This window comes from Panthera tigris, chromosome B3, assembly GCF_018350195.1.
Source record: "Panthera tigris isolate Pti1 chromosome B3, P.tigris_Pti1_mat1.1, whole genome shotgun sequence".
Taxonomy (NCBI): Eukaryota; Metazoa; Chordata; class Mammalia; order Carnivora; family Felidae; genus Panthera; species Panthera tigris.
In genome coordinates this window covers 96,914,156-96,928,138 of record NC_056665.1, presented here as the reverse complement: position 1 = coordinate 96,928,138, position 13,983 = coordinate 96,914,156, and the positions used below count along the sequence as shown (strand labels likewise).

At 41.1% G+C, this 13,983-nt stretch overlaps 1 long non-coding RNA gene across 1 annotated transcript in view; it reads left to right on the top strand.

Moving 5' to 3' along the window:
- The window catches only part of LOC122239598, a 76,991-nt gene that overhangs the window by 44,531 nt on the left and 18,477 nt on the right, over nt 1-13,983 (top strand). The window contains exon 4 of the long non-coding RNA XR_006218830.1: nt 3,418-3,467. This is a non-coding gene — a long non-coding RNA (uncharacterized LOC122239598). The remainder of the gene's footprint in view (nt 1-3,417; nt 3,468-13,983) is intronic.

Sequence of the window (13,983 nt, the reverse complement as noted above, 5' to 3'; positions counted from 1 at the left end):
CTGGATATGTTAGTAAACTGCCAATATAATTACTACTTTTCTCAAAGAAAACATAATTGGTCTATTAGTTTGGTGCCTGTTCCACCTGGAAATTCTGAAAGCAAAAATTTTCTGAGAGAAAGGAGGACATGATGAGAACTGAGTTGTTCAGAGGATCTGGGGACCAGAGGAGTTCCACAGCAGGCTGGCATTTATAGAACCCTTTCCCTCCCTCCAGGCCTCCCTCCCTTCCTTCCATTTGCCACAGACAGTAATAATAACTGCTCTTGGGTAGAGAGGGCACCGAAAAGAAGCATTAAATGAGTGCTAATTGAACAAATTAGAACTACAAGGATAACATATAATTGCAAACACAAAACCTTAGCGCAGAATTGGAGAGCAAAAAGGAGGGCCATGGTCTTAAGTTCTCGAAAAGAAGGGGGATGGTGCACGTGTCCTTTGTCTCACTGCACCTTAAGAATGATGGTTTGTGACTTATGAGAGATCTATTGCATCTGCGAGTGTCGAAAATCAACCCCATGTGTCAATTTCATTACCGGCTTCATCTAGAATAAGGCTCTGCAGAAGGGTCCAAGGATGCACCTCAAGGAATCTTTGTATCTTCAGATTATTTACGAAATTTGGTATAAGCTTACATTTTCCTGAGGAAATGTCCGCTATTGTCGTCAATGTGACAAGGACCTCTACACCTGAGAAGTTAGAAGCCTGGGTCAAGAACACCCCATCGGTGGAGCACCGTTCGTTGGCAGCCATGAGGAAAAAGGGCTTCAGAGCAGGTTTTAGGGTTTCAAGTCTCTCTTTGCTCATTTTTTCACTCTGAGCCTTAGTTCCTTCAGCTGTAAAATGGGTTGGTAACTTTGCCTACTTCACAGCATGGTTGTGAGGAATAAATGGATTAATGCCTGTGATGCAGCAAGCATTCAATGTTAGCGGTGTTCATGTCACAGCTGTTGTTTTTATTGTTTTATTGTTATTATCCAGTGACCTTTGAGTCCCTTACTCCTCTTGCAAATCTCTACTTCCTTTGCCCCTCCAGGTTATTATTACCTTATCATTTGGTCCATGAGCTCAGGGACAGTAACTCCTGACTCTTGCAGCGAGATATCCATGATATTCTTGTATTAACAAGATTTTTATTTTTTTAATTATTATTATTTTTTATGTTTATCTATTTTTGAGAGAGATTGAGAGAGAGAGGGAGAGACAGCACACCGGGGCAGGGGGAGGGGCAGAGAGAGAGGGAGACAGAAATGAAAGCTGTCAGAGCTTTCAGCCCAGAGCCCGAGGGGGGCTCGAACTCACAAACCCTGAGATCATGACCTGAGCCGAAGTCGGACGCTTAACTGACTGAGCCACCCAGGTGCCCCACAAGATTCTTTAGTAGACGGTAATATTCAGATCTATTCCTACTTTCTTACTGCTAATCAATGATGCCCTGAATTGTTCAGGGATGTGCTCTGCATAAATAATGTTTTGCATAATTTTGCATTTTCTGCATAATTCTATTTTGCTGCATAACAATGTGTCCGTTCATTTTTCCCCTTGCTGTGCCCTGGAAAGAAAGAAAGTCATTTTGAAATGGCTGGCAATCTCACAAGTGTTTGCTCGTTAACATTACATCTTTGAAACATTCCCCAGAGGTATGCTAATAGGCAACAAGCAAAACAACAATAAAGAAAATCAAGGGAGGAAAAAAATATACACTACTGCAGAACAGATTTGTAGCTTTTAGTGCTTACCAGTCACTCGGCTGCTCAGCCTCGAGCTGCTAATTGTATGTAATTATGAAGTGCCGAACTATGAATGGCCCTGACTGGAAGCTGGGAACACAGAATGAGGCTATATTCAAACGACGCATTGATCTGTGAAGAGTGATATGCTGTTTACAATCTCAGTGAGTTGTTTCCCCCATAGTTTTATGATTCTTCAGATAATATTTCTGGTTGCGGAGAAAACTGAAGAAAAATGGTGCGGACGAGAGCATCTTCTGCATCAGGAGTTTAGGGAATTGAATAAAAATAAGATCTGTTTTCATTAGCTTGTACCTCAGGACACAGGATTTTCATTTTGATAATTTGGACCTAAATCTTACCACGAATATTATGCAAACACTCTTTAAAGCAAAGGAGGATGCTTGGGATTTGCAAGGGGAGCCAGCAAAGAACCAACAGCTCTAAGTGAGAGAGGCTGTGAGGTCTCAGAGGAAGACAGGGCATTTTGAATTGTCCTTTAAGCCTGTCTGAGATGGTTTTGTAATATGGAAGTTTTAAAAATGGCCATGGTGGTATTCCTTGAACTGTAGGTAAACTGAGTGCAATTTAGGATAAGCTAAGATTCTGGAAAAATGATAATTGCTCTCCTTTTCATTTAGCTGTTGCTTATTGTATTCTGTAAGCCCTGAAACAGTATTCTTTAGACTGAGTACACTAGAGAACATTTCCAATCATAAAGTAACTAACTATAGGGACTGTAGTCTCTAGGAGACTCTGTGCTTTTATGTTTTTAACAAGGGTTGAGATACTGGATTCTAGAGGCAGAAGTTCAAGCTCTACCCCTTACTAACCACGTAACTTTGCAGCCTTGATCAGCCTGCAGTTGCCTCAGTCTATAAAAGGGATATATTAGCAACGTTTTCTTCCCATCTCACTGAAATGTTGAGAGGATCAAATAAGATGTTTCTGTGAAAGTGGTTTATAAACTATGGTGTTCCATAATTATTAGCTGTTGCTGTAGACCGATCTCTCCTCCTTCTCCTCAGTTGCACAAATTCTCATCCCGCTGACCTAACAACCGCCATTCTTTTTTGTTGATGCCAGAAATTGTGTTAGACGCTGACTATATACAGTCTAAGTCAATTCCTGAAATGATTCTCTGAGGCGGGTACCTTAGTTTTCCCCCTACAAATGAGGAGATCGAGGTGCAGTAAATTAAGACACTTATTAAGGCCACACAGCTAGAAATGGGGGCAGGGGTGGGGGCAAAGTCTCTATATTTACCTATGTTGATCAGTTAACAAATTACTGGGAGATCCATGTTTAACAGAAATAATAACACTTTAGTAGGTATTTACTATAGTTCTGACAAAGAATTTCTATTTTTGGTTTAACTATTCTTTGTGAGACCGATTACAAACCATGAGCTCTGGCAAACAAGACATAATTTAGCATTGGGATTCTTAGATAATCACTCAAGAAGCTTGTGAAATAGGCAGATTCCAAGGTTCAGTCGTCTGAGATTCTATTTAGGGGGTGTGAGGAAGGGCCTTGGGGTCTCCTTTTTGAATGGAATCTCCCAGGGTTCTCTCAGAGTATTGGGGTGTCTGGGGGCCACAGTAAAGAAACATTGAGAGTCTGGATGTTTGAGTGTCTTGGGAGCAGAATTTGTTCATTTGTGCAATGCTTTTTACTGTTTCCATAGAGTTACTTCACTTAAAGAACAGATGATGAGCCTTCTTGAGACATAAGAATGTAAGTATAAGCTGATTCATGTGTGGCTTATGCCGAAAGTCATTAAAAAAAAATCAAACCTGTGCAATTTTTTTTTATTGGCCTTGTAGGAAAGTGATAATTGCTATAAGACAAAAGTCAAGTAATAAAAAATGAGGAATTATTTGAATTTTTAAGCCTCAAAGATACAGCAAGAAAATTTCCAGTAGCTCTAAGAATCGTTAACTACGTTGTGTCATAATGAGCATTATTAGGGGGAGATTTTTGAAAGTTTTCCTTTTATGAGTAAGGGACATAAACAGATACTTCACAAAAGAAATACACATGGAAGTGTCTTCAGCTCCAATAATAATCAAAGAAATATAACTTAAAGCAACAATTTGTTACTTTTTAACCTAACAAATTGACAAGTATTTTTCAAAATGACAAGAGTGTAGGCACTATTTTAAATATTCTACTTATACTGACTGATTTAATAAGCACAATGACTTAGGTACATTATTGTTATCCCCATTTTACAGATGAGGAAACTGAGGCACAGAGATGACATAGGGGCTCTTTGTTCTGACTATGGGAGTAAAAATTGGCATTATCTTTTTATTAGGTAATTTGACACTTTGTCCAAGAGCCTTGAGACACTCACCTACTTTGACCTTATAATTCCACTTCTAGGAATTTATTCTTTGGAAACAATTAGAGATTCACACAAAAATGTACGCATAAGAATTTCTGGTGGTTTTATATTTAATAGAAAAAATGGAAACAATCCAATGATCCAACAAGAGAGGAATTACTAAGTAACTGATGCCTTGCTTATCCTTATGATGGCACATTAACAGCCATTAAAAATTATGGTTTTCAAAATTACTTGAAGGCATGGGAAAATGTTCATAGTAGACTGTTAAGTTAAAAAAAAAAAAAGGACTCAAAACCACACGCACAAAACTATGCCAACATAACAAAATGTTAATATAAAACAAATGCCTGGTAGTTACCCTAAGACCTTCGTAGGCCATAAGCACCTTTAAAAATCATATAAAAGAGCCATAAAACCATCATTGTTATTACATAATGGCATTTCATTAATTGCTACTCAGTCTTTTCAGGTTAAGGAAACCTGGCATCTTTGGAGGGGCTGGACTTGTAATGAGTTATTTTGAACTTCTTTTCCTCACCCCTGCTCTTCTGCTGGGCCTGGGTGGGGATGGAGTGTCCCTTTTGTCTAGATGACATGGAGGGGAGGGGCCAGAGGCACAGGGCCTAGGCGCTGCCTTCCTGAAGTTGTGGGGGAAGGCTTGTGCTTGCTTATCTCGGGAGGCTTTGGAGTCAGCTTGCTGAAGAGATCTGGGTAAAAGGCAGACTCACAAGGTCCTGGGTTTATGCCTCTCATGACTCCCACCTCCCACTTGAGCTTTGTGGTCCCAGAATTGCGGAATTGTTAGGGCGCCTGGGTGGCTCAGTCAGTTGAACTTCCGACTTTGGCTCAGGTCATGATCTCATGGTTCGTACGTTTGAGCCTGACATGGGGCTTGCTACTGTCAGTGAAGAGCTCACTTCCATCAGCATGGAGCCCACTTTTGTCAGTGTGGAGCCTGCTTGGAATCTTCAGTCCCCCTCTCTCTCTGCCCCTTCCCCGCTGGAGCTCTCTCTCTCAAAAATAAATAAACATTAAAAAAAAGGAATTATGGGATTGGTAGAGCTGACTCTGCTCAAAGTATAAGAGAAGAAACTGAGCCCAAGCTCATAGCTAGGAGGACCTAGGGCTGGACTCAGCTTCTTGACTCCTAGATCAGGATACTCCGTGTAATACCAAATGGCATCCCTCATTCTAAGATGAGAGGAAGGAACTCAGGGTCTCTGCTGGGAAAGCACTACTGTCTACCTTGGGAGGCTGTCTCAGAAGGTTCTGTGCCTAATGTGGTAGTATTAGTAGGTGGGACCTTTGGGTGGCGATTAGTTCATGAGTGTGGAGCCTTTATGAGCGGGATTAGTGTACTTGAAAAAGAGACCCCATAGAGATCCCTCCACCTTCCGCCATGAGAGGACAAAGTGAGAAGCGGGCAGTCTGCAACCTGGAGACTGGCTTTCATGTTTCTTTGAATGTATCGCTCTTCTCTGCTAAAGTAGGCTTTATAATACTTACAATACATTATAGTGTTCCTGGGTTTGCTAAATAAAACAACAACCACTTGTGTGTAGTGCTTGCTATGTGCTAGGCACTGTTTTAAGCACTTTACTTATATTAACTAATTTAATCATCACAATGACTTTATTAGGTACATATTATTATTATCATCCCCATTTTGCAGATGAGGAAACCGAGGCACGCTGTAGTTCATTGTTCAGGGTTATATCTCTGGAGAATGGTAGTACATGGATTGGAATCCAGGCATTATGGCTCAGATATATATTTATGACACTTTGCTGCCTCAAATCAAATCAAATCAAATCAAATGAAATCAAATCCTTAATGTGAAGTATCTAGTACCTGCATTCTCAATGGGGGTGATGTCTCCCCACATTGGGATAAAAGGGGGTAAAAACTGGTTCTGTGTGGGAGAAAAAACTTTTATTCTTTTTTTGCATAGATATTTAGAAAGACATTCATACAGTACATAAAGAGATATAGAATATATTTGTAGTAATAAAAATTAATGAGGGAAGGGAATGATTAGAAAAGAAATGTCTAAAAAGGCTCCTTGCAGGGTAATAATGTAACAAAGGTTGAGAAACATTGATCCAGTGTGATGCTAGGCTCACGGTAGACTTTTTGTAAATCCTCCTTCCTTTTCCGGTATCCTTTGGTTTGAGAGGAGGAAAGAGTCCAAGTTGATGTGTTCCCCCTCCTGGTGAAGAGTTTTAGTCAGAATTTAACACAAAGGAGCCAGGAGGTAGAGAGCTAATCTAGCCACTTGACTTACGTTGGAAGAGGAAGCAGTGTAGGAGCCAAGGATCTACTGCTCCTCAGATACTGTTTTGAATGCACATTAAGCTTAGTTATTAAGCGGAATCTTTAAAAAAATTATGCAAGATTTCAATGTCACAATCAGTCTGCTATTCAAGAATAGATGAATATTCAAACTTAACAAATACATGGGATAAATAATTTCTGCGATAAGCATAACATATCTCTCGGGTCCCAGGAATAAATGCAAAACAAGCACTGCTCTATAGAGTGTGGAAAAAACCAACCTAGACAAGTTCCTGTGTATGTTTGCAAAAGAAATTATTTTATTTACATATAATGTCTATTTATTTATGTATAAAATCTTATCTTTAAAATAAAAAAAATTAATGCAAAAAATAGCACAATTAAGTACCTCCCACCTTCCTTCTCTGTTTTGGGTAATAAAATTTTAATTATTTTACTCTTTAGGTAGAGTTATTTATTTTAGTTTTGCTTGTCTGGCCACATTAATCCCCTGAATGTTCCATATGATCTGGATAAAATTTATGAATATACTTCCTGTTATGATTTATAAACCTTATAGAGCATATAGCAACCTTCTTCAAGGATGTTTGAAAATTAAATAAGACCTGCAGAGATGCTCTTTGTCGAAGTGGGTCTTATAGGACTATCTACTTCCCCTTTCTTTCGGTTCTGTTAATGTGCCTCTTGAGTCAAGCATCTCTTACAAGGTACCCGTGGAATCTCATGATGGCTATTAGGGAGCTGAAAACAGTTATTTGCCAATAAAAAGCTTTCTTAGTCAACTTTGTCAAAGAGAGCCTGGGGCCCCTTTTCAGAGCAAGTGAGCCTCAATTCAGGGTCAAAGAGAGACAGACCCTCTCTACCCCCTGTCCCCTGCGGGGCTGAGAGCTAGGAGAAACTCCAAAACTGGTTCTCACTGGAAAGTGAAATCTTAGTGAATGCTCCCATAGATGGTGTAATTCCCTCCTCTCCCATGTCCAGATAGATACGTGGCAAAGTTATGAAGTAGAAAAATATTGTTTTTGGCTTCCCAGATTCACCCTCTCCCCTGACCATCCCACGTTGCCCACCCAAGGCTTGATCTCCCTGCTGCAACAGCCTCAGAGACCATGCCCTCTTTCTCTTCCCAGGGCTTATGATTGCTGCAGTGGGAGAGGGGAGAAAGGAGAGAATAGGGGCTGCCCTCGTGGAAACTTTCTTGTTCTAGATTACATTCTCTAGAGGCTCTGGGTGGGAATCCCAAAACATATGCCGAACAAAAAACGCCTAAGGATTGAGGAAGATTGCTTGGCCCAGTGGGTCCTCATGGATTTTGTGTGGAATCAGAAGGAAGTCATGGCTCTTCGTGAACTAAAAACATTATCTGGGGCGCCTGGGTGGCTCAGTCGGTTGGGCGGCCGACTTCAGCTCAGGTCACGATCTCACGGTCTGTGAGTCCATGAGTTCGGGCCCCGCGTCGGGCTCTGGGCTGATGGCTCAGAGCCTGGAGCCTGCTTCCGATTCTGTGTCTCCCTCTCTCTCTGCCCCTCTCCCGTTCGTGCTCTGTCTCTCTCTGTCTCAAAAATAAATAAACGTTAAAAAAAAAAAATTTAAAAACATTATCTGATGTTTATGGCAGCTGGTTCTAGCACCGCAGGAGTTATTGCTGGTTTTTATCAACTCCAGCCTCCTTTTATTTGGCAACCAGGGCACGAGCCTCTCAAGTCTCTAGAAAACACAATGGATGGAAGGCCCCCGCTGCTGTGCTCTGAAACCCATCCCATGTTTCTTTCTTTCTTTTTTAAAAAAATTTAATTTCAAGTTTATTTATTTTATTTTATCTTTTTTTTTGGATTTCTGGAGATATAATTGATATGTAACATTGTGTAAATTTAAGGTGTATAGCATGGTGATTTGACATAAGTACAGATTGCAAAATGATTACCAAACTAAGGTTAGTTAACACTTCTATCACCTTTATATTTATATAATGACCTTATAATTATCTTTTTTTATGGTGAGAAAAATTTTCTTTTTATTATTATTATTTTTATCCTCAAGTTAGTTAATATACAGTGTAGTCTTGGCTTCAAGAGTGGAATCCAGTGATTCATCACTTACATATAACACCCAATTCTTATCCCAACAAGTTGAGCAACTTTCAAGTACATGAGAGAGTCTTTTTAACTATATCCTGTCAAGGCCGTGCTTTACCTCAGCTGCTCCCAACCAGTGACTGTTTCTGGGCATCTCTGTGTCAGGGGCTGCCCTATGGCCTTGGTGAACTCCGAACTGCATTACATCCTAAGTTGCTTCCATTAGATCTTTCCTTCCCTCACTCGGACTCACACTGGCATGGTTCTCTGATGACTCCCAAAGTCTCTTCTGGCTCCCTCCCCATTTTCTCTCGTAGGATTTTCCTCGGAGTAATTTAGTGCATGTTCATCCTGTTTTGGCTTCTGTTTCCTAGAAGATGTACCTCATGATGTGCACTCCGCCGTTTTCCACCTTCTGCCTTTTCTCCACTCCCCTTTCCATCCGCTTCCTGAAAATTCACTCTCAGGAGAGATGTTCTGATATCAGCTATTCTATTTTGAGTTACTTCATCTAGTCACTCGGAGTAAAAGTCTTTGTCCTTGATAAAGAAACTTGACTCTCCAAAGTCTTTTGGGTGTCGGGGAGATTAGGTCCTGCAGGTGGCGCTCTCACGGCTTGTAAGTAAGGCGGACCCTGGAGGTGATGCCTCCTGAAGGGCTGGTTTTAAGAACTTGCTCCTTGCAAAGCGCGGGAAAGAGAGAATGTTATTCTCTGTACTGAACCCTCCATGTGCTTTAGAACCAGAATTGAGGGAATTTTCTCATTTCCATCCAGGTGTTTAGACTTACCTGGCATCGTTCTGGCTGTAGGTTTTCCATGCCCAGAGCTTTCCTCTAATTGTGATCTCCCTCAACCTAGACCCTGTGCGACTCCTGGGTGTTGTTCAGCAAAGTCGTGTGATTGCATCTGTAGATGATTATAGGGGAATGCAAAGCAGGAAAGTAGGATATGTGCCCTAGTTCTCAGATGGGTGCTTGTTCTTTACTAGAAGGCTAACTGAGAGACAGCTTCTACTGGCCCTGTAATCATGCACTTATGATAAAAATAATAATAGCTAACATCTCTTGAGCATAGGCTATAAGCCTGGTATTGTTTAGTGCTTTACCCATACAGCCTCATTTTAAATCTCCTCATAACCTGGAGCGATGGGGGCTAGTCTATTATCCCATTTTATAGCTGAAAACCTGTAGCTTATAGAGAATGAGTAATTTGTTGAGGGTCACAAACCTAAGAAATGGCTAAACCAGAATTCAGAGCCAGGATGACTAATGGTTGAACTTTACTGCTTCTACTTCTTGCCAAAAACATTAAGCATTGCTGTGTGTCACTTTCTGCATGGCGTTCGCTTGGTGTTAAACAAGAGCAGCTGAAGATTTTTTGATCTCTTTGTATCTATTTCCTTCCCCTTCCTTCTTTCCTTCTTTCCTTCTTTCCTTCTTTCCTTCCTTCCTTCCTTCCCTCCCTCCCTCCCTTCCTCCCTCCTTCCCCTCTTCCTATTTCCTTTTTTTTTTTTCAAAGTCTGAAATGAACTGAAATGCAGTTCCCAGCACAGCAACATCAAGGGGGCTGCTTCCCCTCAGGAGCTGGTACCTAGGCTGGAGCCCAAGTGCTAGGGTCCTTGACCTGTGGCTGCTCTGACTGGTGATCTGGAGAGAGGCGCTGGCTGGGTGTGCAATGGCCCAGTCTCTGGGAGAGGAAGGACACTGGCCCATGGAGTCTCTCAGAGAATGAGTACAGAAGAAGAAAAGAACATTTGTTGAGAGACAGGCAGACATTTCTCAGGCCCTCTTAAAAGTGAAACAGTCATGAAGGGTAAATCAGATGAAAGGATTGTTCTATTCACTGCTTGAGAGTTAGTTCCTGAGATGAGCTCTTCTAAATAGTTGCCTGATCGTCTGTGTCATCCACAGGCACTGTCATTCTGTTGGCATTGGTGTTCCTTCCCCATTTGTGAGACTAGGGTGTTGATCTGTATTGTTAATGACAAGCCAGGGAGACATAACATTCAGAATGAGCAGGCATCAGGAATATTTATGTGTGTCCTGTTAGCTAAAACTCAGTTTTGTGCTGCCAATAAAATCGGGTGACAGCTTTCTTCCAAGAATTTGTTTTCTTCGCCTGTTATTTGAAAATGTTGAGGTGTCTCAGCTGCACTTGGAAGGCAACAAATAGGACAAAACATAAATATGGCATGGTGTCAGATTCTGAAGACACCCATGATAGCAGCATGACTTGTTTTAAAATGACAAACAAAATCCTTTCCAGACTGAAGAAAAGAGTGGGTGGGGAAAACCTGTTTCTCTAAATGAGATCAGAAAGTAGACTCCTGTTTGAAAACTTTCCCCCCAAATCTGGGAATGCCTTTGAAGAAAAAACATGACCTCCTCAGAAAGGGTGCTATCCACACTTACATGGGTCACATGTATATGTCTTGCACAAGGTAGGCACTGAATAAAGTTTTATTGATTATCGTGACTATATTAGTTTTCTATTCTGTAACAAATTACCTAGAACCTGGTGGCTTAAAACAATAAACATTTATTATCTCACATAGTTTCTGTGGTTCAGGAATCCAGGAGGGGATTTGCTAGGGGATTCTGGCTCAGGGTCTCTCCTGAGGTAATAGTCAGGATGTTGGACAGGGCCACAGTCCTCTGAAGGTGTGAATGGAACTGGAGGGCCTACTTCTAAGGTGGCTTACTCACATGCCTGGCAAATTTGTGCAGGTTGTTGGAAGGAGACTTCAGTTTCTTGTCATGTGGACCTCTCTACAGGGCTGGGTGAGCCTCCTCATAACATGGCAGCTGGCTTCCCCACAGTGAGTGTTGCAAGAGAGACCGCAAGGTGGAAGCTGCAAGATATTTCGTGATTGACCCTAGGAGGTCACACTCGATCATTTCTCCCATATTTTGTTGGTTAAAAAAAGAGAGAGAGATTAAGCTTCACCAAAGGGAGGAATATAAAAGAATTTGCAGACATATTTGAAAACAACTCCAGTGGCTTTTAAGATTTGTGCAAAACAGGTTCCTTAATATAAATCCCTCACAAGAGCAACTGTCTTCATCTGAGGATAAAATGTCTCTGACATCAGTCCAGAAAGGCTGTCACTGTCATAGAACAAGTTGATAAGAATTATAATGGACAGTAAATTATCTTTTCATGGAAACAGATGAGAAGAGAAACCAACGTTCTAATGTTAAGTGTAGGAAGGATTCACTCTTCAAATTTTTGATGGTGATGAATTTTATTTGCAGTTGAGTAGAACACACAAGTTTGAGGTGTTTCATTCATAAAGAATGTTTGGGTATGGGGTTTTTAGACCTCTTTATTTTACTCGCTGCCTTAAAATCAGGATTCCAGGGGAGCCTGGGTGGCTCAGTTGGTTGAGCTCCCAACTCTGATTTTGGCTTAGGTCCAGATCCCAGGATCTTGGGATCAAGCCCCAAGTTGGGCTCCACGCTGAGTGTGGAGACTGCTTGGGATTCTCTCTCTTCCTCTCTCTCTCTTTCTTTCCTGCCCCTCTCACCCACTCATGCTCTCTCTTTCTCTCTCTCTCTAAAAAAAAAATCAGGATCCTAATTTAAATCCTCTTTCCCCCTTGACTTATCTGACAACTACTTTTTCTTTTATTTTTAAATGCCTCTGCTTTTACTATTGGGAGGCCTATCAATTCCCCAGAATTAATGCGGGGATACAAATGTGATTAGAAATAGGACATGAGGTTGGGTGAAAGAAAGACCCTACTTTGTTTTCTCAGTGATTGGGATCTTTTATTTTAAAACCTATTTTTTTTTTCTCCCACCAAAATGTCGTATCTGATTTTGATCAAAGGCTAATTCTGAACTTTGGGAACATGAGAGCTTTGCTTCAATGACTTAGGACTCCATTTTCTCAGCTCCACAGAGAGCTCTGATAACACTTAGGGCACTTTAGCATGCTAGGTAAAAATAATTAGCACATTTTAAAACCAAGCAAAAGATGGTAATTATTATAGAGAGTATTTTATGGGTGGTGAATTAGTCATGGCGATAGATTTCTGGACAAGAGAGTATCTTGATGGTACAGTGAGAGTAAATGAATCAGTGTGTATGACAGAATCTTGTAAATGTTAAGGGCTATTACGTACCACTCCAAGATACCTTAAAAAAGATTTTCCGATGAAATAGTTTTCATTGACATAACTTGTTCAAAATTTAACTCTTCTCCAAAAAATGGGAGAGGATGATACTGATCCTTCATCTAACCTGAATCTCATTTTGGGCCTGTTTTCATTGAGGGACACCGGAACTTGGTGGTGCCAGGATAATGCCTATCCAGCTGTGTGACTCATCTTTATTTGAGCTTTAGGGCTGGACACTGGTAATGGCCGTTCACTTAATCCCAGTTGGTAGTAATATTCTCTTCATATTGGTGTTTCTAATGATCTGTGGAGTGTTCATGCCCAGGCCTATCAGTGACTCCCCCAGGGTGGAGAAGATACTCTTTTGACGTTGGCTGTGGTTTCCTGTTGTCCCCATCAGTCAGTCTTCAGTGACGCTGCATGTGCACGATCATAGTGACAAGTCAGAGTTTTTAACATCTCAGGAAAGTGTCTCAAGGAGCCTGAGTGCAAACTTCATCATGGAAAAATCCTATGCTAATAGGAATTTTCTCATGGGATTTTCTCTGCTGTATGTTACCAGGGCATCTGAGTAATTCTTATATACGTCACACATGCCCTTAGATTTATTACTCTCAGGCATTTTCCCCTGGCACTTCTACGACTGACCCATGGAATAGACGATATTGCTGTGGATACTGATGAACTAAATTCAAGGTCGGCATTAGACTTTAATAGATACCCCTGCTGCATAATTAGACTAATCAAGACAGAGATTTAGGGGACTTAGCTAGAACTTGAAAGAACAGCTGTTCAATGATAAAACAAAATTTTCACAGTTTTTTGACGTAAAGGAATCTGTGGTTTACTTTTTTTTTTAAAGCAAAGCACCTGTGAACCAGAGTGGAGGGAGAATTTCGGTTTTTATATTTATGATAATGCTTTTCGCTCTGATCTGCAGCCTGAGCTGAAGTCTTTTTCTTCTTGCCATCTTCTGCCTCCCTCTCTCTTAATCTCTGCTCAGTGCTTGTTGATTTGCATGTATGAATAGTAACACCTACTGATGGGCAGGGCTCAGGAGACGCAATTTGGTTGCCAGCTTCTCCTACTGCCGAGCCCTGTCAGCATCTTGCATTGATTTGGAGTGTAATCAATGTTTCTTGGTACTGCTGTGCCTGCTCCTCCCCAGCTCTGGCTTTCCTCCTCCAGCATCCTTCTCTGGCATTGGCCTTCCAGTGTGCTGCTTGGAAAAGCTCGATCTCACCCTACGTTGCTACCAGAGGGATCAGTTGGAGGGCTGTTAATAAGTTCTAGAGAGAAATAGCTCACACTGTCTTTTTTAATCGAATAATTTCTTGCCTGTTTTGTCACTCATCATAGCCTTTGTTTGCTCTAGCTAGGAATTACAGGCCTCTGTAACAGTACCCTTT